Source organism: Triticum aestivum, chromosome 7B (genome assembly GCF_018294505.1).
Source record: "Triticum aestivum cultivar Chinese Spring chromosome 7B, IWGSC CS RefSeq v2.1, whole genome shotgun sequence".
NCBI lineage: Eukaryota > Viridiplantae > Streptophyta > Magnoliopsida > Poales > Poaceae > Triticum > Triticum aestivum.
In genome coordinates, this window is record NC_057813.1 from 314033290 (window position 1) to 314057356 (window position 24067).

Genomic DNA, 24067 nt, shown 5'->3' on the forward strand with positions numbered 1-24067 from the left:
TTTGATTACTTGCTGTTCTTGACCTAACACTCTAACAGAGCTTGTCAACGATTTAAACACTAAGGACTGCTGTAGTGGGGCCTTGTCTAACTCATAGGTGACATAAAGGTTTGGTTGTACACTACAATAGGCTCTCTAAAAAGACCTGGAGATCTAGTGATGAGGACATATACCTTGGATATGACCAAAAATATTGCATAGATGCATATTTGTCAGGTGATTTCTAGTGCAAACTATTCAATAATCTATTTATATTATCCAGAAAAAAATACTTCACACACTTTTGTGTTTTGTCTAATTGCAGGTGTATGGGACATTTTTACAATCCACATATGAAGATAAGGCAAAAGGAGAAGTTTGGGGTCTATTCAAAAAGTTCTCTCACATCACTTTTAGGCCAAGAGAAGATAGAGTCCAAGTCTCTCACGTTCTGGATTCAGATTCGAACTTCACAGACATACCTGACTCAACACGCCAACAACTTTTTCATACGGACTCCGAATTGGGTGATTCTTTTTTTGTTGGAAACTAGATTTCGTGCTCTTTCCAACCCAATTGGATGCACCTTCAAATTCGTCCGGAGCATTGAGATATCGACGAAACAATTTGACGCTGCAACAGAATCCGAGTCAAACAACAAGTCCAAAGGTGTTGCATCACCTCCACTTGGGCCCATGAGCCTTGTACGACCTAGGGTTGCTTTTAGGCTGCCTTGGGACGTCCTCCCATCTCCTTGGCCGCCATCCCATGCTCCTATATAAGTAGATCCATCTAGTAGCTTTTTCCTTGGGATTTGTTTAGTTAAAAGTTAGCCATTGTAACTTCGTATACTTCGTTTGTGTCCAACGACCAGACCAAGACCGCTTACGGATCCCCACTTTTATCAATACTTCATATATATCGCAATATTCAGATTGCTTTTATCATATTATTGCTTGTTCTTCGATTCCTTGCAGGAATAGACCTTCGTGGTCAGGTTGATTGTGCTCCTGCGTGGTCAATAATCTCTTGGAGTTGGTTTAGCGATTGCTAAGGCGCAACATCGTGCACGTTTGTAGTCGGATCGTCAAAGTCATCTTCACCAAATCGATAGTTATCATCTCATCGAAAGATCGGGACACCTCCGCCTCTATCATCCAGTTTGAAGGTATGCCTAGTTTTTACATAGTACAAACATAGTAAATGCTCATTTCATTGTGTGCAAGTGCAAGAGATGCGGCATGTTTCATTATGTGGTGTTGTTTTGTTATAATCTCATCCTTTTGTGTTCGTAGACTGGAAAGTATGCATATTTATCTTCCAAGGAGACGAGTAACTAGTTTGTGTCACCTTGCAGAGGGGGTGCAATGAAGATAAGATTGAGGATTTCCTAGTACAAGATGTTAAGAAGGAGCCTTGCAAGAGAAGTAGGAGCTGCGCTGAGCCTCTTCAACCTGCTAAGGTAAGTCACTGTATGCAACTCAACAGTTCAATTCCTTGTTTGTTTCAGGGACATTATGCTCTTTTCAATTGCTTTATTTGTCCTTAGTTAATGAGAGGCCCAAATAATCATGCCTGATGTTTGGTACTTGTATAACTATTAGTTGACATAATTAAAGGCCTTACCATTTAATTACTCTGCCGAAGTGTGCCTGAAGCTTTGAAGTCTATTAACCAACTTTTATTGCATGAGGCTCACAATCTAGTTTATACTACGCTAATGATTGCATAGTTTTGCATGTTGTAGTATGTTTGTATGAAACCCTTTGCTGTTCATTATGCTCCCTAAGACTTTAATTGAGCTACAGAATGGCCAAATGCTTGCTTACTTATACGCAACGTGTTGTCTAAATTTGTAACTTGTCTGTGTTTTTGATTGGGCCCCAACATCATGCTCCTCCGGTGAGGTAAGAGGGATTTTTGTATGCAGGCTGCACAAACTATCTTTTTTATACTTTTTAAAATATCACCTGCTTATGCTTCATGACATGTAACATTATTGTTAGTCCTATTTTTCCATGTAGTACAAAATAGTGTCTTGCTCGCTTCACTGTTGTAACTATATTTTTGCCCTAGTCATGTGTACTTACAGAAACATTTCAAGATGAAGTGACCTCAACACAAAGATCTGCGAGTAGTGCGGCATGGCCGTTACCGAATGATTATGGATTGGAATTGGAATGTGCTGATGTTCTCGAGCATCAACTAGAGGTGGCAAGACAACATGTACATGATTGTCAACGCATAATCAACAAGTTGAGACTGGACATGCAGGTATTAGATGGAGGAGTCAAAAAAATGAAACAAGACACTGAGGTAACCATGAAGGAATTGGAGATTTTGGAGACCGAAATTTGTGCTATCTGAATCCGGCCAATCCTATTTTCTGAAGATATTATAGTTCAAATGGAGTTAAGTTGATGCACGTCCATGATGTATGAGCTGTATTTGCCCAGTGTATGTAATTTGTTCTTTGTGTATGCCTTATTATTACCTGTGCCGAACCATAATGCCTAGTGGGTATAATTGGCTGTAATTTCTTTATTGTATAGTGTAGGATTATTCTACCTTTCTATGCCTTGGTCTCTTTGCTGTATAGTGTATGTTTTTTAGAGGTGATAGTATTGAGTAAGATAATTCTTTGAATATGCTATATCATTCAAACGGGGGCCAACTCACCCGACCATGGCCCTTCACGATCCATGGGCCATGTACGGGCCGTCGGATCCATGGGCCTTCAGCGGGCTGTCGGATTCATGGGCCTTTAATGGGCCATAGGATCCATGGGCCTTCTACGGGCCGTAGGATCCATGGGCCTTCTACGTCTCGTAGGATCCATGGGCCTTCTACGTCTCGTAGGATCCATGGGCCTTGTAAGGGCTGACTCATTTATGGGTCTTATACGGGCCTTTAATTGGCCGTAGATGGGCCTTTAATGGAAATCGTACGTTTTATGGGCTGACCATAACGGGCCGTTAATAGGCCATATTTGGTGATGCTATGAAAATGTCCCAACAGATTAACAGTCCACAAACGGGCCGACTGTAACTACGTGCTGAATTTGGCCCACAAGCAGAAAATGACAGTAACTGGCCGTAAGTAACCGAATGCTGCAAATGAGCCCAAGAATAAATGGGCCATCAGAAGGCTGAAAGATAACTTGGGCTGGAAATGGCCCAAAGGAATAACGAGCCGTTAATGGGTATAAAGTGATACACTGTTCATTACAGGCCGGTTTCACCACGGGCCGTTAATGGGTGTAAAGTGATACACTGTTCATTACGGGCCAGCTTCACCACGGGCCGTTAATGGGCCAAGAGTTACAAAGCGCCTCATATGGGCCGAAAGACGTCATGGGCCATACATGGGCCAGAAGTGAAAACGGGCTGGAATCATATTGGATGGCGCAGATGACGCTACTGGGCCTAATTCGGATAGGGCGTAACGGGCCTTGAGTTAGCGGGCTGTAAATGGGCTATATGCGAACAGGCCATTAACAGGCTTTCCATGGGCCGGCCCTCCACCTTTTGACCAAGTCAAACGGGCCGGCCTTTTCATAGGAATGGGCCATTGTTGGGTCGTGCCACATGTCGACGTATCATAGGCGCCTTCTGTCCAATGAGTGGATGACATTTGTCCCAACGATGAGCCGACATGTGTTTCCTCCAGCCAATGATGATTTTACACGTGGAAAATCTCCATTGGTCGGGGCTGTTAACGGGTTATCGGATCCAAAACCCAACCCGATAGCTTAACAGCGTTCCGTTACGGTGGATGCCACTTGTCGGTCACCCTTGACGAAAGCACTTCTGTGACACACGATTTATCGTCATGGAAGTGGATACTTCCGTGATGATAATTTTGGTAATGTCATGGAACATTTCTACGGCGGCACATGTATGACTATCTTGATTCTGTCGTAAAATCGTCATGGATGTACATGCATGACAAAAAACGCGACCTACTATGACAAACACGTATCATCACGGAAGTGTATTTTTTTGTAGTGTCCATATTACCATTGACTGTAATAACGCTGCGACGTCTGGGCATTTTGAGCTTCAAGTAAGCATAATGCAGGACTGTGCTAAAGCGGGCGAAGGTAGTTCGTCCGAGTAGTGCATGGTAACCGCTGTGGAAAGGGATGATGTCGGATTAACTCTTCGCTACGAAAGTTATCTGGGGAGCCGAATACTACCTCCAGTGTGATTGAGCCCATACAACGGGCCTCCACTCTTGGTATCACACCTTTAAAGGTAGTGTTACTCGACTTGATTCGTGATGGGTCACTCCCCATCTTTGGGATAGTATCTTGATAGATCAAGTTGAGACTGCTTCTTCCGTCCATGAGGACTCTAGTGAGGTGGTATCCGTCGATGATTGGGTCAAGGACCAAGGCGGCCGAACCCCCGTGACGGATACTAGTTGGGTGGTCCCTGCGATTGAAGGTGATCGGGCAAGCTGGCAATGGGTTAACCTTGGGGGCGACAGGCTCTAAGGCATAGACGTACCTTAACGCGCGTTTGCGCTCCCTTTTGGGGATGTGAGTGACATATATCATGTTCGCTATTTTCACCTCGTGGGGAAATTGTTTCTGACCCCCGATGTTCGGCTAACGGGGCTCATCATCGTTTTCGCTTGGGGCCCTTTGCCCTTGTGTTCGGTATTTAACTTACCGGCATGTTTGAAAACCCAACAGTTCCTGTTGGTATGATTTGCAGGCTTATCGGGTGTGCCATGAATCAGACAGGGCCTCTCAAGGATTTTATCTAAATTGGATGGCTCGTCTTTGCCTTTGAAAGGTTTCTTCCGTTGACCAGACTTCGGGCCGCTGAATCCGGCATTTATTGCCGTATCATCTGCATCGTCGTTATTGCTATTATGATGTTTGTTTTTATTGCGGCGAGGTTTACTGTTGTCATCCCGCACCTTATATGTGCCGGGGTCACCTGAGCTGTTGCTTCTATGAGCCAAGCAGCTGTCTTCACCTACACAAAAGTGGGTCATAAGTGCCGTTAATGCTGCCATGGTCTTCGGCTTTTCCTGCCCAAGGTGTCGGGCGAGCCATTCCTCACGGATGCTGTACTTAAATGCTGCTAAGGCCTCAGCGTCCGGACAGTCTACCATCTGGTTCTTTTTAGTTAAGAACCGATTCCAAAGCTTGCGGACTGACTCACCTGGCTGCTAAATTATGTGACTCAAGTCGTCAGCATCCGGTGGCCAGACATAAGTGCCTTGGAAGTTAGCCCTAAAGGCATCTTCCAAGTCTTCCCAGATTCCAATGTAGTTTTCTGGGAGGCTGTTTAGCTAGTGCCGTGCTGGTCCCTCATCTTTAGCAGGAGATATTTAATGGCATGGAGATCATCTCCTCGAGCCATATGAATGTGGAGAAGGAAGTCTTCAATCTGGACGGCCGGATCCGTCGTTCCATCGTATGGTTCAATGTTTACGGGTTTAAACCCTTCCGGAAACTGATGTTCCATAACCTCACCAGTGAAGCATAAGGGGTGTGTGGATCCTCTGTATCTAGTGATGTCGTGGCGGAGATCGGCTGGCATCTCGGTTCGGTACTGATCCCGAACATAGTAGCGGTAGGCACACCGGCCTTCATGCACATTATCCCGCGTCGGGGCACGCCCCCTTGATCCATAGATTGAACTGGTCTGACCAGCTTTATAGGCTAGGTCACGTTACATGTCGTATGTATATCCCGCGGCTGCAGTCCTCCTGCCTCTCCGGCGAGGGGATGCGGGCTGGTGTTCGGCTTGATATGCCACTTTGTCCAGTCCACGTGGTGGTCGGTCTAGTTGATCTATCTAATTGTATTTCGACGGTATTGGTTCAAGGACTTCGTCATCGAATTGACGCCTAGGGTAACTTTTGATAGGTCGTTCTTGGCCGTATTCCTCAGCGGCCAAGACCTTAGTCCACCTCTCATTCAGCATGTCTTGCTCTTCTTTGAGCTGTGGCTGCTTCATTTTCAGGCTCCGGGCTGTGGCAATGAGATGTTGCTTGAAGTGTTCTTGATCGAGGGGTTCTTCTGGGATGATGAGGTCATCCTCACCAAGCCAAACCTCCTCTTCGGATTCTGGCATGTAGTTGTTATCCTCCACATCTTCGTTGTCGGCGCGTCCAGGGCTGTGTTCACCTTCTTCCCGCTCGTCCAGTTCGGATGTGGGCTCGATAAGGTGTTCGGTATCTTTAGCGCCATCCGGAGTCTCGTTGTCTCCGGTGCCGGTATTACTATCGTTCGCCCGACATGATTGTGTGCGATGTCGTTGACGTCGGCACTTTGGTGGCTTATCGACGGGTCTCTCCTCATCTAGGTTTGGGTTGTCCTCGTCGTTCTTTGGAGTGTCCACCATGTACACATCGTAAGTTGAGGTGGCCGTCCAATGCCCCGTAATAGGTGGGACTTGGCCTAGTTTGTCTTCGTCATCGTCGTCCATGCAGTCGATGTCCTCGGACGGATAGTCCAACAGCTTGGTTAAGTCCTCGACAGTGGCTATTAAGTGAGTGGTGAGTGGGGCGTAAAATTCCCCTCTCTCAGCCCCCAATTCAGGCTGGGTGCAGTTCGGAGGTAAAGCCTCCGTGATGGCAAGAGACTGCATCAGACCCAACACTTCATCTAAGAGCGGGAGCGGGAACCGTGGGTCTGCCGCGATGTGTTCGGCTTGGAGTGCCTGATCGGATCCGCTAAGTGTAGACCTCCGTAGTTCAGAACGGTTGCCCGGAGCCAGGTTTAAGCCTGCGTCTGGGTCTTCGGCAGGAAGTTTGATAAAGGGAAGAAGTCCGGCGGGGCTTACGCTCCCGTCTTCGGACGATGAGACCTACCCCAGATCTAAGGCCGAGGTGAGTGCTGGTGTTGACCCCTGGACGAGATTCGATAGGGGGTCCGAAGAGTCTTCTTGGATGAGACGCAGAGTGGCGGCCGAGGCCGCAAACCCATCGAAGACCAAGTCTCCTCATATGTTAGAACCATAATTCAGGATTTCAAACTTGATCTGGTGGCCGGGGGCATAACTATTGACCTGCTCGAGGCGGCCGATCGAGTTGGCTCAAATCACAAAGCCACCGAACACAAAAACCTATCCGGGAAGAAAAATCTCACTGGACGCAGCGTCACCCTTGATAAAGAGGTTAGCCATTGACCCTTCTATCGACGATACAGCGGGGCTCTCAATGAAAGCACCAATGTCGGTGTCAAAACCGGCAGATCTCGGGTTGGGGGGCCCAAGCTGTGCATCTGAGGATCAACTATAACAATGGAGAAGGGACGCAGTGTTTACTCAGGTTCGGGCCCTCTTAATGGAGGTAAAACCCTACTCCTGCTTGATTATATTCGAGGGTATAGGGTTTACAAGAGTTGATCTTCGACGAGATCGATGCTAACCCTAGATAGCTACCTTAGAAATGTTGTGATCCTGCCTCTAATCTACCCTCTGGTTTATATAGACATCGGAGGGGCTTAGGGCTTGTACAAAGTCAGTTTTACAGGAAGGAATAAGATATTCAGACACCTATGCTTGCCGTGCACGCATACGGGGGTCCCCACCGGAGACGATAGATAATCTTCTGTCTTGTATCTTGACGGCCCATCAATCCGGCCCACATTGATAGACTAGATGCCCGAGGACCCCCTAATCCAGGATTCCCACAACGTGGTTGGGTGACCTGCTTTCATACATAAGATGCAGCAAGTCTGCTAGTTGTCTGTCCGTGATTTCATGCCTGAAGTACCAGAAAATTACGATGGCAAGCTAAACCCCATAGAGTTCTTAGGCATTTACACAATCGCTGTGTAGGCTGCCAGAGGAAGGGATGAGAAATTCTGGCCAACTATTTCCCATTGGCACTCAAGCCCAATGTGAGATCTTGGTTGATGAATTTGCCAGAAAACTCCATTTCTTCATGGTCAGATCTTTGCAACAAGTTCGTTGGTGCCTTTACCGGAGGACAGAAAGGCCCCGGGTTGTCCAATGACTTGCAAGTGATCCCACAAAAGGAAGGAGAAGATCTATACAAATATATCCAGAGATTTAGTTGTGTACACTGCAACATACCGAATGTGCACCCTGCAGATGTAATTGTCGCATTTCATACGAATGTGCACAATCGCAAGATGCAGGAAAAGATGCATATACGGTTGCCGAAGACTGTCAATGATCTTTATACGTTGGCGGATAAATGTGCACGCGCTGAAGAGGGAAGAAGGCTTCCTGGGGAAGATGCCGGGATTGAAGTTGACTCTGACGACAACGATACCGCCACCCCAAAGAAGGAAGGTCAAAGGAGCAACTGGAAGTGCAAGGCAAGTCAGTTATGGCCGTGCAAGGGTCCGACGATTCCAGCCCTGCAAAAAAATCCAAGAAGGAAAACACCGGCAAGGAAGTGGTTGCATGCGCTCATTGCCAGGATGCTGTGGTAGGAGAGAAGACCGACAAGTCTAATGGGCCATACTACAAGATTCACCAAACCAAAAGGTCACGACTGTCGGTCTTCTGGGAACGGGGGTCCCCAGACTTGCCTACCTGCGGCCTGCAGCGTGGCTGGACCAGTGGCCCAGTACGGCCCGTCTTCATCAACAAACACTCAAGACCCTCGCGAGGGGCCAAGCCTCGTGGGGCGGATGACACAAGGCCTCCTCACGGGCGGCCTCACCAGGCGGGCTCGCGAGGAGGCGGAGAAATCAAGGCAAGGGGTACCTCGCGAGGTGCTCGTGACACAAGCCATAACGATAAAGACTAGGCGGGTGCCAGGCGGGCGCAGTATCCTCGTTTCCTCTTTGGTGCAAAGGGGGCATGCGCAGGCACGGAGTACCGAGGCATCAGGCAAAGGTTTCCATATCGGTGCAACGAGACCAAGACGAGCAGAGCGGCAGGACGGAGGTCACCATGGAGCCCAAGACGGCGTCATCACCAGTGCCTTTGGCAGTCGAAGACCACCTTTAGTCAGGATAGCATGTACTAGTTGTCCCCTTTCAAAAGGACCAATGTTGACTCCCTTACCGCACAATATTTTGGAAGAGGACCAGGGCCTCTATAAATAGAGCTAGCCACCATAGTAGGAAGGGATGGAGAATCTCATCTAGAGCCAACAGAGACGGATCGACTCCTCTCCAAACACACCACCACAAGAACACCTCTCCTTGCAAGGTCGTTCTTCCTCTGTACTGTTCATCATCAGCCCAAGAGGCAATCCACCACACCACACATTGGATTAGGGTATTACACCACAACGGTGGCCCAAACCAGTATAAACCTCATGTCTGTTGTGTTGTTCATCGTTCTAGCTTAGAATCGCGGCGAGGTTGTGAGCGTGTATCGGTAGGGAGAAGATCTTCGTGTGCACCCCAGAGTTTGAACCTTAAGGGTTTTACTGGAACCCGATATCCGACATATGGCACGCCAGGTAGGGGTGCGCCGAAATCTTTTCCGCTGATCTGCGTCCCATCACTTCGTCGCATCCATGGCAAACGCTCGTCGAGCCCGCACCGAGCGTCGGGCTGCTCTCGCCGCCCGCGTCACCCAGACGGCTCCCATCAGTGGGCCTCCGCGTTCTCCATCGTCTGCCACCAACGCCGCCACCGGCCCGGCGGGGAACGAGCAGCAAGCATCTTCGCTGCACCCCTCGGTGCGGCGGGAAGGCCGCACTGCCACTCCGTCACTGACCCCAGTTGGTTTGTCGTCTCACGCTCGTTGCATCCCCACGGACGAGCAGGCCACGTTTCTCCTGGCACCTGAGCTCCTGCACTACCGCCCCGTCAACGACCTCTATGAGGAGTGGCTCGCTCGCATCACCGAGCTCGTCAGCGCCGCAGGGGGCTCTCCCGCCCCTCTCGCTGCCTCGCCCTCTGTCATGCATGGGCGACGCAGCTCAGGGAGCACCTTCGCCACCTCCTCCCCAAGAAGGCGCCCTGGCTCCAAGGCGCGCGACCCCTGGACGTGACCCACCGCGCTCGCTGCCTGCGCGACAAGAAAGAAGCTGCCAAGAAATTCCTCGGCCTTAAGAAGGTGCTCACGTGCTCCCTGCAGCAGCAGGACAATACCGCATCCCTGCGCCAGCACGCCAAGACCTCGCGCTTCCCCTGGAGGCGGTGCGCGGGAACCATCAAGAGCAAGCCCCACGTCTGCAAAAGGCTCCAGTGGCCACAACAGGTTGTCGTGCCTTCACCACCGAGCTGCGTAGCGTCACCTGGCCCGGCAAGTTCAAGCCGGATCTACCTCCTCGCTACGACGGTACTGCCGACCCCGCGGAGTTCCTGTAGCTCTACGAGTTGGGCATCGAAGCGGCCAACAGAGACGAAAAGGTCATGGCCAACTAGTTTCCCATGGCCCTCACCGGTGTCCCGCACATTTGGCTGCTCAACCTGCCAACATCTTCTGTGGCCTCCTATGAGGAGCTGCGCAACCTCTTCCTCACCCACTACGCAGCGCCGGTGCCCCCGGTCGTCGCAGCTCTCCTGGGCGGCTCGCAGGCCTTCCTCCTCTGCCGCCACCGCCAAGGAGGAATGATGACCGCCACCTGGACAAGGGGGCTGGGGGCTTCCAGGAGCCATGTGCTATCGCTTGTATCTTGGGCAGTGCCCAGGCCCCAACCTCTCAGCGCATCTTCAAGCAATTTGCTCGCGAGGTGAATGCAGTCCTCCCCAAGCATGAGGCCACGCGCCCGCTCAGGTGGTCCAAGTGCACCATCACTTTCAGCTCAGCAGATCAACTCAAGTGTGTGGCTACAACTGGCGTCCTCCCGATGCTTTGTTCCCCAGTCATCAGCAGCGTGCAAGTTACCAGGACCCTCATCGATGGCGGCACATGGCTCAACATTCTGTCCGTCAAGATGTTCAACAACCTTGAAGTGCCATATGATCAACTCGAGCCTACCAAGCCTTTCTCAGGAGTTACTGACGGCTCCACGACCCCGATAGGGCAGGTCCGCCTCCCTGTCACTTTCGGGCAGCACAACAACTACCACAACGAGCTCATCGACTTCGACGTCGCCCACATCCGCCTGCCATACAATGCCATCCTCAGGTATCCGGCCCTGGCCAAGTTCATGGCGGTGACCCACCATGGCTACAACCTCCTCAAGATGCTGGGAAGCGGCAGAATCATCACAGTCCCCTACGAAGAGAAGGATGCGGTGTGCTCCCTCGAGCGCGCCTTCCAGGCTGCATCAATCAAGGACCCAGACAGCAAGGGCGAGAACCCTCCCGAGGCAGTCCCCAAGAAGAAGAAGACATCGCCCAGCTCAAGGCCTTAGGAGGTTGGCATCTCCGAGGTGTCGCATCAGGATCCGCGCCCGTGCAAGGGGCGCCTCCCACCATTGCATAGGAAGGCGCGCCCGGCACCCTCCTCGGGCAGGGCTCGGGGGCTCTCTTCTGGAGGGCCTCAGACTTTGCCAAAATCATGAGGGAGGCGCTTGGGCACCACTTGGAGGCGTGCTTCGCAGCAGGTTTCTCTCAGGAAGGCATGGGGCGTGAAAAGCCCAACCCTCAGGAGTTCATCACCAAGACCACTCAGGAGCTTCAGGAAGCAAGAGCCATGCGCGGCGATCGCCGTTTGCTTGGCGTAGCTCCCCATCCAGGCGAGGATGGCGGGCTGCGCGTCTGCATCAATTTCCCAGGGCTCAACCGAGCCACGTCTCAGGAGCGCCTCCGGCCCTCGCACGTGGGACGTTGTGAGGGTCCGCCGCACAGCTACGTTCGCATGCCTTTCAGCCTTCCGAAAGCACCTGCTACTCACCAGCGCCATCTGCGGAGGATTCTGGCGGCTCAGGAGGGCAGGCATCACGCGGTCCTGGCAGAGATGGAGATGGTCCTCGAGGAACCGCCTGGACCCCCAGAGCCTCCCAAGGCTCAGGGCTCCGGTGGCTCATGAGGATCGGCCTCTTCGTCGGGCACCTTCAGCTACTCCAACACCCCCTCTACAATGGTACCAGGTGACAACTTCTGAGTTCATTTCAGCTGGGAGCGCCCTCAGAGCTGCATCACTCCCAGGTCACGTGGGTCAGTCCCTGCAGCATGTATCCCTTTTGCTCATGTCTTTAGTTTGCCTTGCTGGGGGCGCCCCTCGGGCTGCATCATCCCCAAGACGCTCGGGCCTGACCCAGTGGCATGTATCACCCTTGCATTTATCTCAGCTAATTTGCCCTTCATGCTTAACCTGCCTGAGATTATCACTTGCTCGATTGACACCCACCTTTGGAGCCACTTGCGCTGGCACGGCGCTTGCGCATGGATCCGTCCCTGCAACATCGACAAATATAAGTTGTCGAGCTCTGGCCCACGGCAGCCCCGCAAGCGTCACCTCACCAGGCCCTCAGTGCCCCCACCACTCTCTCGGAGCAACCAATGGTCGGTCGGCAATCGTAATGGCAACCAGTGCTTTTCTCGTGTTGGTTTACAGGAACCTCCTGAGGTCTACAGTGGGTGGCACCACGAGCTCTCTCCTTCTTTCCCGCGCGATCCGCTTGCACGTTAAAAGGGGGGCTCCTGAGTATTGCGATTTAGGAGCTCTTACTGGCTCTCCAGCCCTCACCCCCTGGCCTGGTCCACGGCATCATGACCTGGCATACCAGCGGCGGCTGAGCTCGCACGAGGGTCGGGACCTGAGGACCTAGAGCACAAAGGAGAGCATGGAGAAGAGAGGGGAAGCTCGTGAGGGCCTAACCTAGCTACATCCCAGCTGCCGACATACAAGTTTGGCGCAACGCGAAGAAACGACTCCATGTTTTCGAGATAAGTTTCGCACCTGGAATAGCTAATAGATGCGACGCAGAATATCCACATAATGCGGCTCTGTGACGGCAATGTTGCCTTCCTTTCTCATCTTTCGGCGGCTGCTTGTGCGCTAAAGGGGACCTCTTGAGCATCGCGCCTCAGGGGCTCTTACTGGACCTCGTGCCGCTCACCTCCTGGCCTTGACCACGGCATAGCGACCTGGCATACCAGCGACGGCTGAAGCCTGCCTGGGGACCGGGACTTTTCAGCGTAGAGCACCAAGTCGCCGTGAAGCTAGAAAGGGGGAACCAAGCCGGGACAGGACAAGCATTCACACCGCTTCATAATGAGGATAATGTCAACAAAAGACATCGCAGAAACTTTACATGCCACCATGGGGTGTTTCCTCGATTCCTCGTAGGGAACAAAAGACGCAAATCCTAAGGAGCCCTAACTACACGCGCCTCCATGGCCGACGCCATCATCAACAGTGGGCCACGGGAGGCCGGCGCCAACCCCATCCAGATCTGCTGTGCTGGCGGCGTGATGCAGCCGCCTTGCTCCGGGCGCGACGCGAGCTCAGGGGCACGTAGCTGTCGTCGCTCGCGAGAGGAGTCCACGGTGTGGACTCCAGGAGCAACGGCACGCGCCGCCATAGTTCGCCGACCTCGCCTGCAGCACGAACGGCGTCGCTCGTCGTATCCTTCTCCAGGTCCCTCAGCGCGGGCATATAAGGGTAGTGGGAACCCAGGAGGTGGCCGCTGGCACCAAGGCCTCGTCATCTCCGGCCTCGCAACCTCGTCGCGGCGGCACGGAACCGGCCATTTCTTCGGCGGTAGTGGGTCAGGCCCCTCCCAGGGGGCCTTTCCTTTCTCTGCGGCTGAGAACCTACAGATCGGTGCCATTGGCATCGAGAATGGAGGTGGAGCAAGAGAGAAGAAGCAGGCAGAGCAAGAAGAGATGGATAACACGGGCTCCCGCCCCTCCATACTTATAGTCCAGGGGAGGCCAACCATCAACCTCCACGATCACAGGTAATGATGACTCTTTTTGCATGCAGCAGGGACTCGTCAAATCGGGCAGTTGCCGAGGTAGCATGGGGAAGCGGAGACGCCCACGTCCAATCAACCGCCACGCGGTGACTAAGGCCGTAGGCTGTGGGGGGCCGCGGCGCTCCGCACTTTCCCTTTGGCTTCGCCGCTAAGCCAAGTCCGAGCGCGGCTTGGGCCCGGGAGCTACTGTTGGCATTCTAGTAACGGGGGTCCCCAGACTTGCCTGCCTATGGCCTACAGCGTGGCTCAACCAGTGGCCCAGTACGGCCCGTCTTCATCAACAAACACTCAAGACCCTCGCGAGGGGCCAAGCCTCGTGGGGCGGATGACACAAGGCCTCCTCAGGGGCGGCCTCACCAGGCGGGCTCGCGAGGAGGCGGAGAAATCAAGGCTAGGGGTACCTCGCAAGGTGCTCGTGACGCAAGCCATGACGATAAAGACCAGGCGGGTGCCAGGCAGGCGCAATATCCTCGTTTCCTCTTTGGTGCAAAGGGAGCATGCGCAGGCACGGAGTACCGAGGCATCAGGCAAAGGTTTCCATATCGGTGCAACGAGACCAAGACAAGCAGAGCGGCAGGACGGAGGTCACCATGGAGCCCAAGACAGCGTCATCACTAGTGCATTTGGCAGTCGAAGACCACCTTTAGTCAGGATAGCATGTACTAGCTGTCCCCTTTCAAAAGGACCATTGTTGGCTCCCTTCCCACACAATATTTTGGAAGAGGACCGGGGCCTCTATAAATAGAGCTAGCCACCATAGTAGGAAGGGATGGAGAATCTCATCTAGAGCCAACAGAGACGGATCGACTCCTCTCCAAACACACCACCACAAGAACACCTCTCCTCGCGAGGCTGTTCTTCCTCTCTACTGTTGATCATCAGCCCAAGAGGCAATCCACCACACCACACATTGGATTAGGGTATTACACCACAACGGTGGCCCGAACCAGTATAAACCTCATGTCTCTTGTGTTGTTCATTGTTCTAGCTTAGAATCGCGGCGAGGTTGTGAGCGTGTATCGGTAGGGAGAATATCTTCATGCGCACCCCATAGTTCGAAACTTAAGGGCTTTGCCGGAACCCAATATCCGACAATGACCTCTATGAGTGTCGTCAAGTTGAACAGCTAGTTGAGAAATAAAAAGCTGAGTATGAGAAGCAGGACAAAGAGAGGGGCCAGGATGGCATGGGCGGATCCGGCAAGAAGGGTCTCGACGGACGAGGTGGACGACGCGGCAATGCCAACCAGAGGAAAGAAAAGCCTGCCATGGGCAGAGAAAAGAAAGAAGCAGATGAAGAGAGATAATAATGTGCTTCTTACCTTTCCGCAATTTGCTAGCCTCTCCCCCCCATGGCGACTCCCACCCCTCCATCCTCCCATGGCGACTCCCATGGCAACTTCGGGCTTCTGCCCTAGTCTCCACCCCCGGCGACCCCAATGGACGGCCTCCTCCATTGGGACTTCTCCCCCGGCCTTAAGGTCGAGGGCCAGGTGCGTGCACAATTTGGATCTACGGTTCACTTCGTCCCCAACCCCAACTACAAGGAGTTCTTCCTTGAAGTTTCTTTCTCCACAGCCTCTTTTCCTCTCTTGGTGGAATCAGTGGGATTGGCTCTCCAATCTTGTATTGGTGGAATCAGTGAAGGTTTTAAGGTGCTTCGTTTGGGTGATCGGCGTTTTCGGTTCTCGGTGGCATCTAATCGTGCGGGTCATTTTATTTATGGCCTCCGGGATCGTATTTGGCCGGATTTCATATGTCATTTTCATATCCATCGAGGTGCAATGTCTCACGTCGGCCACATGGCTGGATGCGGATACCGAGATCAATGATTTGGCCTCCTCGCCTGGCCCGGCTATCAAATCTAAATAGTTATCATCTAAACCATATGTGGTTTTTGATCCGACTTCAATCTCCATCTTTGAAAAATTAGGGTTGACCCCAATGCCGACGGAGGGACATTCCGGCAATGGTAGCTCATCGGAGATCTCTTTTGGGAGGTTGTCAATTCCAGTTTCTCGGGATAACCATGATGTTTTTCGTATTGGGGCTGTTAACTTGCCAATCCATTCCGGTTCGTGAGATCAGTTGCCATCTTTCCAGGGCCATCGGTTTAAGCAAGGTTTATGGGATTCCCTTCCAGATGATAAACTTCTATCTATTCTAGATGGCTGGCAAGCTGGATATGATAATGATAGTGTTATGCTCATGGTGGATATATGCTCAGTGCCAACAAGAATACATATATAATCAGCTTCAACACTGCTCACACTGTGATCGCTTTGGTCATCGGGAGTCATTATGCACGGGTATTTTCTATCAGCGCTGTGGGGATACTACTGGGAATTGTACATGTTTGGCATCTTCGAACCCATCAGGGGCTGATATTGTGTCACCAGATTCTCCACGTCATGAGCGATGCATACAGGGTCGTACTTCGCCCCCTCTGACTTGTTTGGTATGTTTGGCCTCGGGTCACCGATCTGCTAAATGCCCTAGGCTCAATAGGTGCCCGATCTGTCAGCATATTGGCCATAGAGCCCGTAAGCCCAATGGGTGTCATAAGTAATGCAGGCTATGCTGGACACCGACTATACCCCACGCTTCCAAATCTAATGAAATCCTACCCAACAGTGCACCGAAATCTTCTATGGTAGGTAGTCATATGGTGGTTCGTATGGCCCATAGAAATCGGGATTCGCAAACACATATGGTTTGGGTTCGGAAGCAAAAGATCCCGCACCCTTCGGACGTGGCTCCTTCTCATTGCTTGACGCTACAACTCCCTCGTCCAGGGGCAGTCAAGTCCACCTGCCAAAAACCCCAATCGGGTGCGCGGCATCGTCCTCGAGTTTTCCACCCCGGTCACCCCTCCCTCTACCAAAACCATAGCTTGCTCCTCCTCGCCAGTCGCTCCTCTTCCAATCTGCCGTTCTTCTTCAGCGACGGCCATGGCAAACTTTCCAGTGCGCCCCTTTGCATTTGCTCCGGATGGATCAACGTTTGACCGAGGCCCTGCACATCGCGTCCAGCGCCATGTCATGGTGGTGGATGAACCTCCGCTCAACCATGACAGGTACGCCATCGTCACCATCGACCCCCCGTCCCTGATCATCAGGAGTTTTGGCTTGCTGAGGTCTGCCGCATTATTAGAGTCGATCTAGAATATGATCTACTTGATGATTTTGTTTATCCGCTGGGCATTGGGTGCGTAGTTTTCTCTGTTATGGAAAGCAGAGATGCAGCGATTAGAGAGGGTCCTCATGCTCTGACTGAGGACTCTTATTTCACTCTGGTTCCACATGATGAAGGTCCTAAGATGCATATGCCTGCTTTTGAGTATGAGGTCTGGGTTATGCTACTTGCTTTTCCTATGGATTATTAGACTGAGCATTATGTGCACAAGGCAGTATAAACTTTGGCAAACTTCTAGTTTGGCCACGCCATGGGCAAAACAAGGCCCAGGTTCTTGTCAAATGTGATATTAAGGATGTGGCCGAGGTCCCACATAGTCTCTTAGACACCAGAGTTGGTTTGCTACCGGGTTTGGGTCATTCTTGGTCTGTTCCTGTGTATGTGCTCAATGGACGCAATACTATTCCAGGTCTGATGGGCACTAAGGAACCTCCTCCACTGCTTAATGCCTCCCCACACCCATATGAGCTTCAGTATTATATTGTCATGCAGCAGGTTCACCTTGATGAGATGGCTTCCCAGCAAGCTCAAAATGATGCTACCTAGAACACACCCGCCCCTGCCCAAGAACAGCTTGAGGAAAATGGTTGGAGAGCTTGGCTAGTGATGCCTCCACCATACACAGGTTTCAGTTTTCTGTCCTTTTTTCAGTATGATGGCCCTTCACTAATGGATGGAGTGGACCCTGAACACAATGTGCACGACAACCTGTCTGATGTTTGGTCCTCTGAGGATGAAATTGCTGTTGTTGAAGGTTTGGCTGACAGTTTTATTGTTGGCCATCCTGCTGCCCGAACTGCTTTTGTTAGAGCTGGAGGTGAGCCCATCAATGTTGCTATTGTTATGGATGATGAGTTGCTTCTGTGGATGGGCTCTATGCTCAAACTCATCTACACTCGTGCCCTCACCAATGTGCATGCAGAGAGTGCTATGTTCCCTATCAATCCTTTCAAGTTTATTCAAAGGCAAATGGAGACAGTCTGCGCTGTGTGTATGCTGAACTTACAGCCTGAACCTGACCATCTGTCCGCAATCTTCAGCTCACAGTTCCAGATGGGAGCATGCATTATTCCTCTGCACTTGATCCCTGCAGATACAAATGCTTTAACTGCTTTTGCCCCTGTGGAGGAGAATGTTCTGATTCAGTCACAGGTGCCCAATGATACTGATTCTCTGGTGGCACCAGACAACTCTACCACACAGGCTGACATGCTTGCCCCACCACCTGGTACTGCTCTACAGCTGCTTGTCGCAACCCACAATGCCAAATCTCCACTTGATACAACTGCGGTCCGGAGGAGCACTCGTTCGAATAAGTATGATGGTGTCAAGGTCAATCAAGTCACTGACGTTAAGCAAAACCGATCAAGGGTGAAGGTCAGAGTCGTTCCGACTGTCAGAGCAATCTCCATGGTCACGGCTCCAGTTCAAGCTTCACTGAGGCGTGTCTTCCTCCAACCTCCATTCAATAACTCCAACAGGTGGGCGATTGGTGCGGCATTGCTCCTGAAGATCTTTCTGAAGACAAGCTGCTGGATGCCCAGTAGATAGCCTCTGATGAGGCTGTCTAATCTTCTTTATGATTATGAATAAATCCTGGAACGTACTATCGTGGAATATTAGAGGGATTAACTTTGAAAGAAACTTTTGGCGCTTAGGAATGCAATTGATACTAGCAGTTGTTTGGTGCTATGTATCTAAGAAACCAAATAGGAGTCTTTTGATTTAGCGTTTATTAAATCTTTCCGCCCCAAGCAATTTAATAAATTTGTTTTTGCGCGTTCGATTGGGGCCTCGAGAGGTATTATAACTATCTGGAATAGTTCAGTCTTTGTGGGCACACCTTGGCATGTGGAATCTTTCACGGTGGGTGTTTCTTTTGTGGCCACACAGTCAAATGAATCATGGAATTTGGTGAATGTCTACGGCCCATGTACTGGCCAGAGACGGGCAAATTTTACTTCCTGGTTGTTTGATCTTAATATCCCCAACAATGAAAATTGGTTAATCTTTGGCGACTTTAACTTCATACAGTCCACAACTAAGAGAAACAGACCGGGGGGTGATGCTGATGACATGCTGTTATTCAACAAGATCATACGGGCGCAATCCGTAATGGAAATTCCAGTCAAAGGTAGTGCTTTCACGTGGAGTAATATGCAAGATGACCCACTCCTGAAGCAACTCGACTGGTTCTTTTCTTCTTCAAATTGGACCACCTCCTTCCCCAACACAATGGTTCTACCTCTAGGGGAACCTGTGTCTGATCATATCCCGTGTGTACTCTGAATCGAGTCTAAAATCCCAAAGTCCAAGCTGTTCCATTTTGAGAACATCTGGGTCAATCACACTGGCTTCTTTGATGTTGTTGCACGATCTTGGGATAAACCTTGCCATGCACCCAACTCTGCAGCACTTGTCTGTAAGAAACTCAAGAAGCTCCGGTATGATCTCGAACACGGGAGCAGAGGTGTTTCCAACCTGAAAATTATGATCCAGAACAGCAATGAAGCCCTATCCAACCTCGATGCACTAGAGGACAAGAGAAATTTGTTTGTTCAAGAAGTGAATTTTAGGCGAATCCTTAAAGGTCACCTAAACCGTCTTCTCAAATATCAAAATGAATATTGGAGAAAGAGATGCACTATCAGATACTTCAGGTTTGCTGATGAGAACACTAAACTCTTCCAATCCCTCGCAACTAAGAGGTTTAGGCATAACTCCATTACTAGCCTGCGGGAGGGTGATGTGGAGGTCACTGACCATGCTAGCAAAGAAGGAGTGTTGTTCAATACATATAAAGAATGCTTGGGTTCTTCTAAATCCACCAACATGCGCTTTGATCTCCGCCGGCTAATCAGAAGGGTTGAGGGATTGGAGATGCTATCGGTCCCCTTTTCTAAAGAAGAGATTGGCGCAGTGATCAAGGAAATGCTTGCCGATAGGACCCCGGACCTGATGGTTTTAATGGTTGTTTCCTCAAAAATTGCTGGCACATTATCAAGGAAGACAACTATAAAATGTGCCAGGACTTTCATGAAGACAATCTCGACATAACTAGTATTAGTGAGGGATATATCACCCTCATACCAAAAACCTCCTCCCCAGAGACAGCAAACGACTACAGACCCATCACTTTACTCAATTGCTGCCTAAAAATCATCACGAAGATCCTGGCCAACCGCTTGCAGAAAGTCATTCTTAAAATCATCGATAGAAATCAGTATGGTTTCCTCAAAGGGAGAACCATTCAGGATTGTCTTGCATGGTCGTTCGAGTACATTCATCAATGCCAAGCATCCTCAGGTGAGATTGTACACCTCAAACTTGACTTTGCAAAAGCCTTTGACATAATTGAACATGAGCGGATGTTGCAGATCATGAAACACATGGGTTTTGATGACAGATGGCTGGGTTGGATGAAGTCAATTTTCTCCTCTGGCATTTCCTCGGTTCTGTTAAATTGAGTCCCAGGCAGGAAATTCTTGTGCAAGTGTGGAGTGAGGCAGGGGGACCCCTTGTCGCCCCTCATTTTTGTTCTGGCTGCTGATCTCCTTCAAGAAGCGATCAATGATGCTTTTTCCTAGGGCTTGATTGATTTACCTTTCCCATGCAATCGGAGAGGTGACTACCCGGCAATTCAATATGCAGATGACACGATCCTGGTCAGGCCAGCCTGCCCCCGATCAAGCCGCTCGCATGAAATCCATCCTGGTTGACTATGTTGTTTCTGTTGGACTGAAAATAAACTTCCATAAGTCCACGTCGATCGCCATCAATCTTGACTTGCAGCAAGCTTCTGTTCTGGCCCAAATCTTTGGTTGCACTGTTGGATCCCTCCCCTTTACATACCTGGGCCTCCCCATGGGAACGACAAAGCCAACGCTGCTTGAACTCATGCCAATGGTGTGTGGGGTTGAGAGAAATTTTCCACTGCCTTGTCCTTGCTATCGGCCGGCGCCAAGCTCACACTAGTAAATTCAACCATCACCTCAATGTTGATCTATGCTATGTGCACACTTAAACTGCACCCCAAGGTGGTTGAACACATTGACAAGCTGCGTAGATACTGCTTGTGGGCCAAAAACACGGAGATGGGGGTCAAAAACAACTCTCTGGCAGCTTGGAAACTGGTCTATAGGCCAAAGCGCAAAGGTGGACTTGGGGTAATTGACATCAAAACCCAGAACGTGGCCCTCCTTCTCAAACACCTTTATAAGTTCTACAACCATTAGGACGTCCCATGGGTGACTTTGATCTGGGACACCTACTACATTGGTAGAGTACCACATGTAGTTGACCCGATCAGATCCTTCTGGTGGCGCGATGTCATGCAAATCAGTAATGTGTTTCGTGGGATCACAAAGGTTTCGGTTGGAGATGGATCATCGGCTCTGTTCTGGAAAGATGTGTGGTTTGAGCATGATCAAGAAGCACCACTCTCCGAGATCTTCCCCCGAGCCTTCTCCTTTTGCACAAATGAGGATGAGCCCGTGGGCACTGCTTTGGAAGCGATGGACCCAACTATGCTCTTCCATCTACCTCTATCTACCCAAGCCAGAGAGGAAGTCAAAGAGATTCAGCAAGGTTCGATGCATATCATACCGGAGAGGGGTTCTGCTGATTCTTGGGTTTGTACCCTCGGAGGAAAATTCTCGGCCAAAACTTACTACAATCATTGCTTCAGAGAAACAATCGCCGACGAGACCTTTTTGTGGCTTTGGAAGGCCAAGAGCCCCATCAAATTCAAATTTTTTGGCTGGTTGTTGCTGGTACACTGCCTAAACACAAGGAACATGTTGAAGCGTAGGCATTATGTTGTTTTGGACAACAACTATGCGTGCATGTTATGCCAAAACCCTCCAGAGGAAACAGTTGAGCATCTCTTCTTCTCATGCCCTTTTAGCCAACGCTACTAGGACAGAGTGGGACTAAGATGGCCGAACGTTGGCAATAGGATCTCCGTGTTGCATGATGGTAAAAATCAGTGGAGGCAACCACTGTTCATGGATAAATTCTTGCTGGCCGCGTGGAGCATCTGGAAAAAGAGAAACAATGAACACTTCAGGGGGGTGCCTCACTCTTTCGCCGCATGGCTGGATAGATTCAAACACCTCTTAAGCCTCCTTGGTCACAACTGTATAGAAGAGCTTCGTCCCTTCTTAGACTCTTATATACAGAACTTGTAACCAGTAGTGTTATACATGCTTAGATGGGCCGAGGGGGCCCTGAAAAAACCCCTTCCTTGTAATGATGTAACATTTGTTGTCTGAGTAATACAAAGTCAGTTTGCGCCTCTCCCACTGTCGTTCTTGATCAAAAAAAAGAAGAGAGTGGAGAGGAAGATGACGATGAGTCTAGTGAACCTGAATTCTAGAAGGCAAAAGAGGCCATGTGCATTGACAAGGGTGCATCTTTGCACTCCTCTCACCGCCAGCTTAAACAGTCGGCACAGGAGGTCAATGCGGCGGAGCTGGCAGCAGGCGCTCAGAAGCCCCTCAACACTACAAAAAATGCACTTCCGTGATGATACGTGTTTGTCGTAGTAGGTCACGTTTTCTGTCATGCATGTACATTCATGACGATTTTATGACAGAATCAAGAGAGTCATACCTGTGCTGTCGTAGAAGTGTTCCATGACATTACCAAAATTATCATCACAGAAGTTTCCACTTCCACGACGATAAATGCCGTGTCATGGAAGTCCTTTCGTCAAGGGTGACCGACACGTGGCATCCACCGTAACTGTCGCCGTTAAGCTATCGGGTCCAGTTTTGGATCCGATAACCCGCTAACAGCCACGACCAATGTTGATTTTCTATGTGTAGAATTCTCATTGGCTGACGGAACCACGTGTCAGCTCTGCATTGGCACAGGTGTCACCCACCCAATGGACGAGATGCGCCTATGATAGGTTAACACGTGGACAGGCCCAAAAGTGGCCCATAAAGATTAAATGGGCTGGCCCAACTAAAGGTCCACAAGATTTTGCGTACCATAATGGGCCGGCCCAGCTAAAGGCCCACAAGATATTGTAGACCATAATGGGCCCGCCCAGCTAAAGTCCCACAAGATTTTGAGGACACTAGTGGGCCGGACCGTTACCAGGCTGCCATGCTTTGGGCCAAATGTTGGCCCATATATATTTCCGGTCCATTAATAGCCTACCACTTTCTGGGCCTACTAAAGGCCCATATGAGATCCAGCCCGTTAATAGCCTACCATGTTTTGGGCCATATTACGGCCCAGATCAGATCCGGCTCTTTAAGAGCCTTTGGGCTAAATTATGGCCCATACCAGATTCGGCCCATGAACTGGACACTGTGTTTTTGGGCCCACTTGTGGCTCGTTCAGGATTTCTGTTTGCTAAAGGCCCATTTAGTAATGCGGGCTGATATTAGTTTCGGCCTGTTAAAGGCCCTTTAACATTTTGGCCCTATATTTATTTTAGCGTGTTAAAAGATTGTCATATAGTTGGGCCTAACTATGGCCCGCTTTGCATCTGGCCTGCTCAGAGCCGATAATTTGACTGGGCCAAACAAGGACCGAGACAATTTTGGCCTGTTAACGGCCCTCGATGTGATTGGCACAATCATGGGCCGGGGTCTATTTCGGCCTGCTGTCGGCCCATGAGCTGTTCAGCATGTTTCAGGCCCAACCTACTTTTCAGCCTACTAAAAGCCCATTGAATTTTCTTGCGAAAATAGGGCCGGCGGTTTACTGGGCCTATTAAAGGCCCCAAACTACTAGTGGGCCAGTTTACATTTAGGCATGTTAATGGACGAAGATGACTCGGCCCATGATGCGGGGTCATACATAGTGATTTGCATGACGACCCAATTATGTACCGTAATTTTATGGTTTGGCCGGTTTACTGCGAAGACAACATATATATACAGTAAAATAACTGCAGCATCGTGAATAAGAAAAAACCTAGACTATACAATAAAGAAATTATGGCATATTACATCCATTGGGCATCAAAGTTCGCCACTATGATAATAAAGCACAAGCAGACAGCAGATTACATACACTGGGCATCAAAGATCGCCAACAATGCAAATAAACACGCTGACAAAATAATATACAACACCGATAGCACTTCAATAGAGTTCAAGAAAGGT